Genomic DNA, 15,097 nt, shown 5'->3' with positions numbered 1-15,097 from the left:
AGATTACAATATGCATCTCCAGCTTGTTACATCTATAATAAAAAACTTATTCTACTACTTCTATTTAAGAATCTTAAAATAACATTTTAATTACCACTCTCTCATACTTTATGTTCTTGTCATATATTTTACTTCTAAATATGTCAGAACCTTGTATTACATTATTATTTTTACTTCAAAATAATAACAATGCGAGTGTGTTTGTGTGTTAATGTTCTTTATCCCTTATACTAACTGACATGTTTCTATTTCTGGTCTTCTTTATTCCTTCTCGAAGAACTGAGTCTCTATCTGGTAAAGTAAAATAATTTCTTTTAGTATTCCTTATAGTAGAGAGCCTTTTGAGACAATTTGTTTCACTTTTGTCTTTTCGAAAATATTTTTACCCGCCTTTATTTTTGGAAAATAATTCCACTAAATCTAGAACTCTAGATTGATATTTTTTTCTTTTCTACATTTTAAAGATATCATTCTACTGTCTTCTGGTCTTCATTGTTTCCAGTGAGGTGAAATTTCTTTTATTGTTCCCTATTATGTAATGTGTCTTATTTTAAAGCTTTTAAAATTTTCTCATTGTTTGGTTTGATTACAATGTGTATAAGGGTGTGTTTATTGATATTTCTTTATATTTATCCTTCTTTGGTTTTGCTGAGCTTATTGAATCTTGAGTTGATATCTTTCGTATGTTTTTAAAAATTCTAGGCCATTCAAATATTTCTCCTGGGACTCAAATTATGTGTTTATTTGAACACTTAAATGTATATATATCAACCAGATATCTTGAATGCAAATAGAATTAAAAAACAAATTATCTGATTGTTCTCAATTTCACTGATTCCTTCCTCAGCTATGGTCAGTCTGCTAAGAAACTCATTGAAAGAATTCCTTATCTCTGATATATTTTCATTTCTAACATTTCTATTTGGCTATGAAATTGTCCATCTGTTGAAACATGTTGTTCACTTTTCCCACTCTATCATTTTGTACATTTATTATTATTATTATTATTATTATTATTATTTAAAAATGCCTGTCTGATAATCCTAACAATTCTATTTCATAGGTCTGGTTCTATTTGCTATTTTTTCACTTTTCCATGTGTCTTGTAATTTGATTTTGACTGAATTCAGGCCTCATAAACTATAAATGAATAGTAAAGTCTGAAGAAAATAATAATCATATCTAGAAAAGGGTACACCTTTTTTGCCTGGCAGGCCATTAGTGAGCAGGTTTGAGACAATCCAGTCTGTAGCTGGTCTAAGTCTGAAAGTTTTGTTGCTTTAGTTAGATTCAGTTTACCTTAAGATTCACATTCTCTGTTGGATGAATCAGAACCTTCCCTTTAGCAGGACTTGGGATATGAGCGCCTGGGGGGATTTTGTTAGTTCTTTTTTCCTGACTTCAACTTCAGCAGGCCCCATTTGCCTTTGCCTCATGCCTGTATCTGCCTGCTCTCCCTCTCTCAACTGCCCATGGCCTCTGCGTTGTACTTAGTGAAAAGCTTGGGAGTTTCTCTCAATTTCCCTGTTGGGCCCTTGGACTTCAGCAGGCCTTATGCCCTTGTGTCTTCCTCAGTTTACCAGACCTTTCTCCAATAGGAGAAGGACCTAATCTAGTAAGGTGAGGCTGATAAATGTCTGTGGAATTTCTCTCATTTCTCCTTAAGACTTGAGCAGGCTCAGCCCACCTGCGCCTGGGGAAAAAGAGGAAGCATTTTTCTTAGCTCTCCAGATCCTACCCCAGGGGTAGAGAATTGCTGCCTCATGATCAGTGCCTCAGCTGAGTGCTGAGGATTCCCTCAGTTCTGGTCAGATTGCAGCAGGCTCTGCACACCTGTGCCTCAGGGTCTCTCAGCATTAATCCTACCCCAAGCTGTCTTGTGAGAACTCAATGGAGGCCAGTTAAAAAGAGTCAGTGGATAGATGCAGACTACCCTGTGTCAGAGCTCCTGGGGATTCTAAATCCCTTAAAAGTGCACTAAAGGTTACACTTATTTTTATTATTATTATTATTTTTTTAAGCAAGGCAACCCTTGGTTGACCTCACAGATTGCAAGGACCTTGTCGACTTACGATCTTTATTTTTTTTATTTTTTATGCTTATAGCACCTGGTCTTCCTAGGTGGTCTCCCATCCATGTACTAACCAGACCTGACTCTGCTTAGTTTCCGAGATCAGACCGGATTGGGCTTGTTCAAGGTAGCATGGCTGTAGACTCAGCTTATTTTATTATTATTTTAATCAGCTTCCTCTTCCATTTGCTGTGCTGCCAAGGATGAAAGCAGCTTTCGTAGGAGGTCATTGGCACTTTTGGGATTTTGATTCATTAGGTTTCTTTACAATCTGCATGCTCCTACAGGCTTTAATAAATTATGATTTTGTAGATTATCTGGCTTCTTGTTGTTGTTAAGGTGGGAGCAATGTTCTTTTGTGACTTTTACATCCCAAGTGGAGGTGGAAGTCAACATAGCTTTTTCTATTAAGTTTTATGTTGAAATGTTTACAAGCAAATCCTAATTGTCTTTTTCATGTGCTCTGTTCAAATTCTCATCATCACCATTGAAAACAGAGTTTTGCACAAGAGTGATAAAAAATTTGAAACCATTTTTTATGACCATTCAACATTTACAAGAGTTAAAGTTGTATTTAAAGACTTTAATAGGCTTCCTGTTCTTTTATTGACAAATGGTATGTTAAATTTTATTTTATAACAATGCAGAGTTCAAATGCAAACTATCACATGTCAAATATTTGAAAATAACAACGAAGCTTCAATTTATAGAACATCTGTGGTAAAGCAGTCACGGGAAGCTAGCTGGGTAGCTAGAAAGAGCACGTATCCACAAAGCAACACTAATCTGATATCTGTGAAATAGAGGTTTAGGGCTACAAAGCCTGGGCCTGTGCCTGCCAAGTGTTCCTAATCACCGTCACCCCAACAAGTCACACCTTGGGCTGTGAGCCCTCCTCTGTGGGCATTTGGAAAATTAACTCTAGCGGGTCCATGGGTCCCTTGACCATGATGGGCAGCTGAGTGCTTTGCAGCTGGCTGCCGATGGAGGTCCAAATGGAGCTATTTTGTATGCCACCTGAGAGAACCATGGGCCCGCTGTTAAACCTTACCACACTTGGGTTATCCTTCAAGGACCCCTGAAAGAGAACGCTGTGCCAGGCCTTGCATTTTTGCTACTCCAGCGTTCTACGGATAAGCAGAAGGCTGAGAAATCAGTATCTCAGCATCCACCTTATACCACTGACATGCACTGGTCAAGGAAGCTCAGAGACAGAGTATGCTCTCACAGTGCTTCCTGATCCCTCAGCCTGCACTGCCTCCTCTCTCACTGAATCCTCTGTTCTGAGTTCTGTTCTCACTTGTAAGGCTGCGAAATAAAAAAGCAGATAAAAATTACAGATAAACAATGGATAATGTTTTAGTATGTCTTAAACATTGCATGGGAAATACTTATACTACAAGTATTAGCCATTCTTTAAAATTCTGATGTAACTGGGAATCCTATCTTTTATTTCTAAATCTGGAAGTACTACCCTAATTTACCCTCAATTTAAGCTTCATTATAATACTAGGTTTATGCCTGGATGTTCATGAATCTAGTTATAACAGACCTTTTTGTGGGTAAGCACATGTGCAATGAGTTATATAGGCAATGAGTTATATAGAAGCCAAGTGTCAATCAAAATGACCTCACTTGCCAATCACCTAAGAACACCTTTGTAAGTACCCATCATGGCCCCAAATATAACGCAGACCTCTCCTTCCCCAGGAGTTACAGCTCTCCATCTTCCCTGGCTGTAACCCATACCCCCCACCCCCTCAGAGGTACGTAACCTTATTTTCCATGGTTAGCCAATTTTAGGCTTGATCCATCTTCTACCCCATAACGTGCTTTTAATAAATGAATATTTCTCATATTCGCTGAATTGAAATTCATTTCTTCGGCAGTGAAAAGGACCTAGAGATGTGTGTGTGATCAGAACTCTAATCAATCCGAGGGTAACAAATCAAGTTTAAATACTGAAGCTCTTTTAAAGTCATTTTGTGCTGCTCTCATTTCTAGCAGGGTGGCAGTCGATGCAGGAGATAGTATAGTGTAGTTGGGGAATTCTAAACCTAAAGCTGCAGTTTGAATCCTGACTCACCACTTAACTAGCTGTGGACCACTGGACAAACTACCATTTCTACACCTCAGCCACCCTCTTTGTAAAGGGGAGTTGGTATTAGTACAGAGCTCATGGGATGCTGTGTGCCAGCAGTTAATGTAGCATCAGCATTAGCAAGAGCTCAGTGCAAGCACATCATTCTCATTTTGCAAATAGGAGACTTAGGTGCTCCTTCTCTCGCACTAAACAGGAGATTGTCTCCTCTACTTTTTTACAAGCATTTTCCTAATATATCTGTAGATGTCCTGTGGGAAAAAAAGTTTCTATGATCACATGTTTGGGAAATGCTACACATCACATGCCCTTTTGAAGCATCACAGCACACATTTACACATCAAAGCTTCTGAGATTATCCATTATAGAGAAACTTGTTCTACTTATTTAACCCAGGATGTCTACTTATTTATATATGAAACACCTTTTTTACGGCCCATCTATTAACATCCTGCATAACCATTTTCGCCTGTCAACATGCCTGTTAAAATATTTTCAATGCAAGGGAGAAAGTCAAGAGGTACTGTTGTTTATAGACATGTAACAAGAAATAAAGGTTGTAGAGTATCACTGAGAGTGATAAAAAATAATCAATAGAGGACGTATGAATAGCGATAAAACTTTATGGAAGTTGGAGATTGGTATGATGGTAAAGGTGAGATAAATCTTCATTTATACCGAAAGTCAGGAGATCTCTTAAATTAAGACACAAGCAAGACTGGCATAAATACATTGTAGGTAGGGCAGGAACTACTCAAACAACTGAAAATAGGGGTGGGGAGAATATGGGACAGAGACTGCTGTCTTTCATTACAAATCCCTCTGTAAAACTCGATTTTTTCAATGAAAAATTTGTGCATGTACTACTTGAATTTAAAATTTTTGAAAGATGGAAAAATTTGAACACTCTAAATTCTTGGGCTTGGTTAACTCTAGGCTTGGCCAACCCTAAAACTGATGAAAAAGAAACGTAGAGGGAATAAGGACTCCCCCTCCCCCAACTCTAACAGCAAATGGAGCTGTGATCAATCAGTGCCAGCCAGCTGGAACTTCATGTACTTCTTTCTACTTTCTCCCTTTCAATTTTGTGCTTGCTTTAATAATCTTCCCTCCCTCCCTCTCTTCTTTTCTTTTTCACATTTCACGCTGTCCTGCAGCTCTATATTGCAGTGTAAGATTAAAAAGAGACTAATAAGCCCAGGGCAACTGGCTGGTTGGCGAATTCAACGACCGTACTACCTAACCAATATTATGACTTTCTTTCTCTCCGCAACTCCACATATGTCTGCTTCTTTATGGCATTTTTTAGCAAAAAGATTCTGAAAATTCACTAGTAATCCTAAAATAAAAAGAACTTCAAAATGCACCAAGCTTTAGAAATGGGATCCAGCCGCATTGTCTAAGCCCCCTGAAATTGTCAAAGCAAGTCAGGTGCCCTGACTGGTTGATTAAATGATTAATTCTGCCTGGATTTAATTTCTGGCATTTTTGGAATTCAGCTGTGGTTTGATTAAAGCATTAGTCTTTTACCAAGAAACCTGAATCTGGTTCCCCCTTAGTCTTCACGTGCAGTTTGCATTAGCGACCAATTTTAATCAATCAACACTCAGCTCAGATTCACTTTCTTTCTGAACCCCATTTCCTCTCCTCCTTTTGCAGACACTTTTACTCATAATTGTCCATAAGGATGCAGACACCTCTTTGTACGAATACTTCCTGTGGTATACTGCAATCTATTTACCTGTCTATGCTCATCTTACTAAGAGGTACATTTCAGATACGCAGATAGTGTATATAATCCCCTACCTCTGAATGTGGGCAGGACCCATGAATATGATGAACCATCACGTCATTGATCAGGTTACTTTATATGGCAAAGGTGATTATCTTATGTTATGTAAGACTGTCAGCAGATGGCAGGATGCAGCTGCTGATGCCTTGATTTTAGTCCACTGAGATGGATTTTGGACTTCTGACCTTCAGAAATGTAAAATAATGAATGCGTGTTAATTTTAAGCTACTAAGTATGTAGCAATTGGTTACAGCAGCAATAGGAAACATACAGATTTCAACCTATGCCCCATTCTATATGTGAGTATCAATCGCCATGCTTACTCCACTCTTCTCCCCGCCCCAAGAAGACATGACTCAGGTTTCCTATCTTGGAATTTGAATTTTAAGTGAACTCAGGCCAGGAGCAGAATGGAAGGCGAGTGGAGCTAAGTCATCTCAGCGTAATACCCAGAATAAAGCTCTTCAATGAATTTCGACAGCTGAGATCCCTATAGACTCATCATTCTTGAGGCTGATCATTCTGATTGCCCTTTGAGCTAGTTAGTACTCAGCATATTTATGAATTTTTTTTCTTTTCTTTATTTTCTTAAGCTAGCCAAATGCAATTTCTTTTGTTTATAACCAAAAAGAAAAAAAAAAAGAAAGAAAAAAGAAAAACCAAACAAACAAAAAGAAAAAAATTAGCAGCTGTCACTTGGTCAGCACTTACTATCTTCTTCCCCAAATAGTCTCTCCAGCCTGACTTCCCTTCCAGGTATTGTGCTTTGTCTTTAGTTATATCTTAACTCTTTCTAAGAATTAGCTCTTTATACTTCGACTCTTTACAATAACACTTACAGTAATTCTAGAATTAGCTATTCTTAGATTAAAAGGAAACAGACATAAAATAGTAACTTGTCCAATGACACACGACATCTGAATTCAGGCATGGGTCTCTTATTTTCAAAAGTCCATTTGCCCAACCACCAACCTACATTGCTTGAGAATAAGCGATGTCTGTCACAGAGAGGTGAAAGAGATGTTCCTCACAGAGCGAACAGGAGAATCTAAGGTTAAGGGCAAGAAATAGGCAGTGTAGCTGTCATAGATTAGAAGCTGAGGGAGGAGACTTTTTCAGAAGGGAGGAAAACCCCTGGCCTAGAGGAATTAATCAATAAACCAGTGTTGGTTGTTCCTCCCAGTATTGTGTTCTGTGCTGTGATGTTTAGACAAAATATTAAGCAAAAGAATTATGAGACACCAAAGACACGGTTCCCATTCCCATGGGAACTTTTGATGATAAGACCAGTGGTAGCAAAGAAAAGTACTATTGGGAGGATTGCAGGAAGTAATGCAAGGATATCTCTCAGCAAAGTGCCTGGAAAGTAATGAGGCTAAGTAAACATTTACTCTAATTCCAGGACAGAACAACCCCTCTGTTAGGGGAGAGATTTCTTCCTTTAGATATGGTGGCGCCTCCACCTGAAGTTTACCCTAGTTCGCAGTCCTGATCCAAGATTGGTTACTTTCCTGTTTGCCTGTGTGAAGGAAATCTTATTTTCCTTTTTCAGTTCCTTGGAGGGCTTTTCACTTTGGGCTCCCACTTATCACCACCTATGTCTTTGGGATAATGTGGGAGGATGAAGTTTTCTCCTTTCACCCCTCCGCATTTGTTTCCTTTCTGAACTGAGTGGCCAGAAGACCATCTTAGATGAGAAAGAAAAATGTGGACATAATAATGCATCAGAGCTATATTTTTAGCAACATTAGCTAAAAAAAAAAGGTTGATTGATTTCAATGATTCCCGCTGAGGCTGGATGATTTCAACCCTACATCCTCCAGAAGAAATGGAAAGGCTAAAACCTTCTTCTCCAGTGTCATTCAGCGGAAGCTGTTACAGTCTGAGTCAGAGGCCTAGAGGAAGAGGTAGGAGCTGGGGGAAGGACATAGATAAAAAGACCGAAAGAGACAAGGGACAGGGAGGAGGTGGACTGAGATGCGAGAGAGGGACAAGTAAATTCCTTCATTCATTCTATGGATATTTATGGGCATCTAATATATCTCAAGGAATGTGTTCATGGGAAAAGAGAGTTCCTGCCCTTCAGGAACTCACATGACAGTGAAGGCTTGGACAAAAGACTGGTGAACAAATGGACGAATGAGATGATTTTAGACAATGAAAATTCTAAGACCAAGTTAAAAGAGGATAATGTAATGGGGAGTGTCTGGGGGTGACAGTGGGGGAGGAGCAGTAATGGTTACGGCAGCCTGGGAAGGTCTCTCTGAAGAGATGATACTTAAGCTGAGATATGAATGGTGAGAAGGTATCATGTGAAGATGAAAAATTTTTTTTTCTCCAGGAGTAAAAGACCTGCAAGTCTATGGCCATACTACCTTGAACAAGCCCGATTCCATTGGATCTCAGAAGCTAAGCAGGGTCGGGCCTAGTTAGTACTTGGATGGGAGACCTCCTAGGAAGACCAGGTGCTGTAGCGTAAAAAATTAAAAAATAAAGGATTGTAAGCTGACAAGGTCCTTGCAATCTGTGAGGTCAACCAAGGATTGCCTCGCCTAAAAAAAAAAAAAAAAAAGAAAAGTAAAAGAAAATAACTGCAAGTCATCATGTAGGTGCAGAGAAAGACTGATCCAGATTGAAAGAAGAGAAAGTTCAAAGTCATGGTGGCTGTGCACATGCTGTGGTCAAGCAATGGGAAGTAGACTGTGAGGCTGGACCCTGAGGGCAGAGCTGTACTCCTTGAGAGTACAAGTATGGACATGGTGGTCCACGGTGAGAATTTTCTCTGAGATAGTGGACTCCACCAGTCCACCCTTTCAAATGTCAAGGGGAAGGGCAGGGATTACGACCCACCCTTTATAAATGAGGAACCCTAGGCACAGAGTAGTGAGATGATCTCCCAGAGAAACAGCAAATGAATGGCTGAGCCAGGGCTCAACTCCAAGGTGTCTCCATTACAGTCATGTATTCTTTCCCTTAAGCCACAGAGATGTTCTCTGGACCAGGCTCTTGGGCTGCCTGCTTTCAAAGAAGACTCTCTTTTTTCTTTAGTTCAGTATGTCTTAAAGAAACCTTGAGTGACATCATTCTTAGTTAACATTAACTTCCTTGATTTGATAATCCTATCATTTCCTCCCATTTCCTTTCTACCCTTCTTTCTTATTAAGTTAAGACTGCCTCCCTTCACTTTGTTTGCTTAGCTGCTGAACCACCTCAGCGGCGTCTAGGGGCAGGTGTCTTGGCCAGAAGGGAACACAGCCATTTCCATGTCTAAGAGAAAGGGAGGCAGGCTTTTAATTACATTGTCCCCTGCCAAGTACCCTGGAGCATGTGGGTGGCAGGGGCCTAGCTCTTACCCCTCCCCCTCTGCTTATTCTAACATTCCCACTCACCGTGAGGGCAGATATCACAAGGATTCCCAAGCTTCACAGAAGGTACCAGAATTCTGTGCAGAGGCTGGTAAGAATGCAAATTCCAGAGCCCTACCATCAGAGACTGATTCAATGGATCTGGGACGAAGCCGAGGAATATGCATTTTAAAAGACATCTCCATCAATTTGTTTTCTCTAGGACAAGTAAAATCTGATGCTGGTGACAGAAATAATCTGACTTCATCTTTTAATTCAAATACCTGTGTTAATATGAGTTTCAGAAGTATTATTTAATATTTTTGAATATAATTTAAATTTAATATTGAATAATATTAGATATTATTAAAACTGCCGATAATTAAAGGGTACATATTGTAAAAAAGATTAAAATGATATAGACATAGTTAATTATCCGCTTGATAATAAGTTGTCAAAATTACTAGAACATCACGTTGCTGTTTCTCATTTATTTATTAAAAAAATAATCTGACTCTATCAATCCCGGTCAGTACTGGGGATGCTTTCCTCCCCAGAGGCCACAGAATCAAGAAGGCCTAGACAGTGTCTGAGAAGAGGTGAGGGCCCTCTATCCTATCTGCTATGAGTGCCCCTGGGAGCTACATTTTCTAAATTCACAGGTATCCCTTGAATCTGACAACTCTGCTGCTTCCTGGCTGGGCTCGGGGTCTGGGAACCTGCGGTTTGGGGGTGAGGAGGGCTGGGAACTCTGCCAAGGGCCCAACTTCTCTGTGTGGCCAAGCAGTTATTCCCTCCACCCCACCTGGCAAGTTCTTCTGGAGGCCTCTGCAGAGCCGTGTGAGGGTCAGCACTGCTGAGGGAAGCTTCAGAATTTTTCTCCTTCCCAGTCAGGTAACCACTCAGGAATCTACACTTATAATAAATTTCTCCAAGGAATTCTGACCTACAAGGTCGTTGGACTGACTTCCAGTAATGCCACCTTAAAGAATACATTCCGAATTCATGTATTCATTCGTTCGTTCATCCATCCATCCATCCATCCATCCATCCATCCATCCATCCAGCAAGCATTAAGTGACCTCTACCCTGTACCAAGCACTATTCTAGACTCTGAAGAATGAACAGTGATCAAAACAGGCAGAAGTCCCTGTCCTCAGGAGCTTATATTTATTTCTCTGTCATTAGGCAGACACAATAAACAAGTTACCAGAGAAATACACACCATTTAGTGTAGGCCGCGATGGGGATTTAAAGAATGCAAGGTAAAGAGGTGCTACTTTATAAAAAAGGATGATTGGGTCTCTTGGAGCAGATGTCATCTGGGGCAAGGTGTGGAGGGTGTGAGGCCACTCTCCAGGGAAGAGGACCCCAAGCAGAGAGACTATCGATTGCCATGGTCCAAGGCTTGGGTGTGCTTGGTGTCTCTGAAAGACAATGGGGAGGCCTGTGTGGCTGGAGCAGAACAGCGGAGGCAAGAGAGGGAAGACTGAATTACACACTTGGGCAGAATCAGGCAGAAGTCCATTGGGCCAGAACAACTTGGAATTTGCTGCATTTTCAAGGATGAACTCTTTGGATGCTGGTGATGACGGCCATAGTACACGCTGCTGGTGCCCTGGCCAGAGCCTCTGGGACTCCTTTTACTTGCTCTTTGTTTGTCCATCAGCTTCTGTGTGCTTTCAGAGGACTGTCCAAGCTTGCTGCAGCTGTCGCACCTCCCAGGTAAAACTGGAAGAGCCTGAAGAGCTTAAGGCTTGCCTTTGTCCCAAGACAGCACCGGCTTACCGGTGTGGTTGAACAAAAGTCCATCTCCTCCTCTTTCCAATCCTGTTGCCTGGCCCCACTCTCTCACTGGTGTTTTGTCACTTGTACCAAATCTTTGGTTCAAGTTTTGCTTCTGGGAGAACCAACCCCATGACAACTCCCAGGTGGCTAATATCCAGTTAGCCCTCTATTTGTCAGACCATGTGCCCTTGACCCTGTGGACAGCTGGCTGGCAGCCTCTAGCAGTGACTTTGTGTGATTTCCACCTGCCTTATACTCCTTTGGCTTTATTTTTCTGAGACTTTTGAGTTTTAATACCTCCCTATCACTGGGAGTTCAAAGTGCAATTCTGAGGAGCACCTGGAGCTCTATCAGAATTTCCCACCCAAGAGAGTTTTGGTCTTGGTTCTGGCACCTACTGGTTGAGCGACTTCAGCTTCTTCATATGGGAATCGGTGATAATCAAATCACCTGTCCAGGTGGTTGTGCCAGTTAAATGCCACAAAGCACATTAAGTGCCTGGCACCCAGTTATTGCTCAACAAATGCCATAACCTGCCTTTCCTGTGCTACTCTTAGATATTAAAACTCTCCTCCCTTGTTTCAAGGAGCTGGAGGAAGTCTTTTAAAAATGAATACACTAATAGCAAACATATATTGCATATTTATAACATTCTAGGAAGAGCGCTAAACACTTTGCACACATGATCTCTTTGAGCTCTCTTTTGTTGTCTGTGATTTACTTTAAACATTTGAATCTGACAAGCATTCTTGTGTGTGCGATTGTGGTTAAGCAATCGTCCAGGTGCAACTGGCATTCTAATGTGGGCTGAACACACAGAAGTAGTCAGCTAGCACTCTAATCAGGAAGCCTCTCCAGAGGGCTAACGCAGGCTGCTTCTGTGTGCATCTCCATCAAGATCAGATGCTCTGCTTATTAACTTAGGGAATGTCAGAAATGTTTCCTTATTGGTGAAATAAGTGGCTTGCTAATTGTTAGAAATGGGTTTCAATGGGGGAAATAAAGATCTTCAAGGTATTTGGGCTGGATAGAATCTTTTAGAAATGTTTTCTGCCTTTGCATGAGTTGGGTATAAAGATCCACAGAGACCTACAGCCCGAATCCTTAGAAATAATTCAGGAGAACTAAATCCCTAATTTGTCTGGTCCAGTCATGAGCAAAGAAGAAGATTCTGGTGCCTGATGCCAGTTATAACTTGAGCAGACTCTTGTCTCAGCAGTTATAATGTGTCTGCCTTTAGGGAATCTTCCCTGCAAAATGGAGGTCAGAGCATCAAGGGGCTAAGAGCTGAGTCTTCACGGAGCTTACAGTCAGGTGCTATGAATACTCTTGGATTTGCTTGCTGGTAAATATCTACGTGCAGGATTTTGAAAATTTTCTTCCATTTTAACCTGGTGGCTAGCTTGTAGAGAAAAAGCAGGCAAACTCTCCCCGCTCCTTAACCTTCTTAATTTACCTTAAAGAAACCTAAGAAATGTATGAGATGAAATTGGGTCAGGTCAGTTCACAGTAAATCCTGTGAGGGAAGTCCTATTGTTAGAGGAGTCAAATAACTTGTCCATGGTCACCAGGAAGTGGCAGAATCAGGGTTCAAGCTGTGCTCTTAATGCAGAGTCCACTCTCTTGATCTCTGTTCTGCCATCAGAACACCCTCTGTTGTTTGCACCTCCACCATTTCTTGCTATAGGTAGGCGACCGCAACATGACTGACATTTGGTCTGGATAATGCTGTCGTGGGTCTGTCCTATGTATTTGTAGGATGTTTGGCAGCAACCCTGGCCTCCACCCACTAGATGCCAGTAACACCCCTACTCCCGTTGTGATTATCAGAAATGTCTCAAGTCATTGTTAAATGTTTCTTGGGGAGCAAAATTGCTCCCAGGGTAGAGCCTACTTTCTTGGGAAAATGCTACCACTTAAAAAAAAACCTGTTTCCTGAGTGCTTATTATGCATCAGGCACCGTGTCCAGAGCTTCAGCTATGGATTAGGTGTCGGTAACCACCACAGCAGCTAGGGCGATAGCTGCTCTAGGTTAAAGTATGAGGAGTTGGCTCAACATTACCCGACAAGGTATCCAAGAACTTTATTGAGCTGGAGATGTCCATGTGCATACGTACCTGTGGCAAATAGACATAAACTAGTTGGGCCTTTCCCAGTCTTGAGATTTTTTTTGGCAGATATCCCTAATATTGCACTGCCAGAGGTAGCTGAGCTGACAGACAGAATATAGAACACACTGAAACCAGGCCATGTATGACAATACAATTCAAGACCTCTGCAGCAACCAGTCCAGAATGATCAAGATTTGGTCAATGACCGCTGACTTTTTCTTTTCTCTTCTTTTCTCTTTTCTTTTCTTTTCTTTTTTCTTCTCTTCTCTTCTCTCTCTCTCTTTTTTTTTGCCTCCTCTTCAGATTCAAAACTAACCAAAGGAAGCCAAATATGTGCCTCAGACTAATCACACGAGATTCTCAGCTTCTAGTTAGCCTACCTACAGCTTCCTCCATGCCAACAACCTGCAATCACACCATATCCGGGGCCTTCCCTCTTCCCCGCTATACAGCTTTCCCAATCCTCTGCCTGTCTTTGAGTCTCTGCCTAAAGCAAGTGAAGGTGGCTGACCCACCTTGCTAGAGCAAGCTCTGAATGAGTAGCCTCTGTATGTTCTCACTTAGGCAGTCTGCATTTACTTCCAGTCTCTTTCCCACCACCTTGCTACCAGGTAGTATGCTACGGGAAAGCAGGCCTCAGGACTTCTGCCACGTATGCAAATACTGAGTAGCAAGCAAGCACAAACACAGTCACAAGAACTTGTTCTGTAGGCTTGTGGAAACCCCCAGCCCTCAGTTCCCCAGGCACTTACACAAACCTGGCATGAAGCTTTAGCTGGAGGTAGATGAGTTAATATTCTTCACAAGAGAGGCAAGATAGCTTAACTATCGTCTTGAAATCCTCTTCTAAGTTTCTGAACGCAGGATCAAATGGGAGTCCCAGGCCTTGGGTCCCACTTAGGAGGGTTTAGGCAGCTGAGCTCACTAAATTCTTCTGTTCTTGTTTCTGCAAGGACGACACGCCTGTGCAATATTTATATTCTTTCTGCGCATATTGAACACCACTTATTTCGCCAATGAAAAATTGCTTTTAATATCCCTGATGCTAATTTATAAGCCCTCTAGCCCCGATCAAAATAGCCAGATTGAGAGAGCTGCCACAGAGCTCTGGGATATGCATGCCTAATTGGGGTTTTTCTAACAGTCCCTGGAAGGTAGATTCCTGATGAGGGCCCTTCAAATGTTAACAGACAGAGGCTCTTAATCTTTTCTGTGCCTTGGACCCCTTTGGAGGGCTAATAAAACCCACAGATACCTTCCCAAAGTAATATTTACCAATAATGTTTACAAATGGAGAAAAACAATTATATTGAAGTAGTTATCAAAAACCAATATAGGTGATGTAATAATATATGTGCTCTTTTACTAAGGTGTTAAATATAAGGTCTGGTGGTGGGTCTCAAAACTATCATAATTTTTGAAATAGCGATGTATTTCAAAATAGCTGCAATCGTTGTAATGAGAAATGCAAATATCCATAATTTTTACTGGTTACAAAGTCATAGAAACTATGGTTGTCTGCATTCACATTGAAGGGAAATACTAAATTTTAGTTAAATTTAGTGAAAATAAAGATGTGATTTTTTCCCCCACATCCATCCAACTTTATGAACTCCCCTGAATTCCATCTGTGAACCTCAGCATGAGAAGCCCTGCCCTGGAGTGTAAAGTTATGGACTTGTACGGCACACTGTCTATACTGAAGCAAGTTTTGATATACCACTGTTCCACAAAGGCAGAATTGTCATTTATTTGATATTTCTTAGTCTTCCTCCCACCTCGTCTGGATGATGAGTTTGGGGCTGCAGGGACTGTGTCGTGTTGACTGCTGAGTCTCCAGTGTTAGAACAGCACCTGGCACATAGCAGGTGTTCAAATATTATTTATTG

General features: G+C 41.0%; 2 pseudogenes; one reads left to right on the top strand and one right to left on the bottom strand.

Moving 5' to 3' along the window:
- Nucleotides 1–2,096: 2,096 nt before the first annotated feature.
- LOC120612070 (uncharacterized) lies at nt 2,097–2,215 on the bottom strand (annotated as a pseudogene).
- A 6,107-nt stretch (nt 2,216–8,322) lies between these two features.
- On the top strand, nt 8,323–8,441 carry LOC120612006 (uncharacterized; annotated as a pseudogene).
- The last annotated feature ends 6,656 nt before the right edge of the window (nt 8,442–15,097 follow it).

This window comes from Pteropus medius, unplaced genomic scaffold, assembly GCF_902729225.1.
Source record: "Pteropus medius unplaced genomic scaffold, Ma_sr-lr_union100, whole genome shotgun sequence".
NCBI classification, from domain to species: Eukaryota; Metazoa; Chordata; class Mammalia; order Chiroptera; family Pteropodidae; genus Pteropus; species Pteropus medius.
This window is presented reverse-complemented; position numbering and strand designations above follow the sequence as displayed.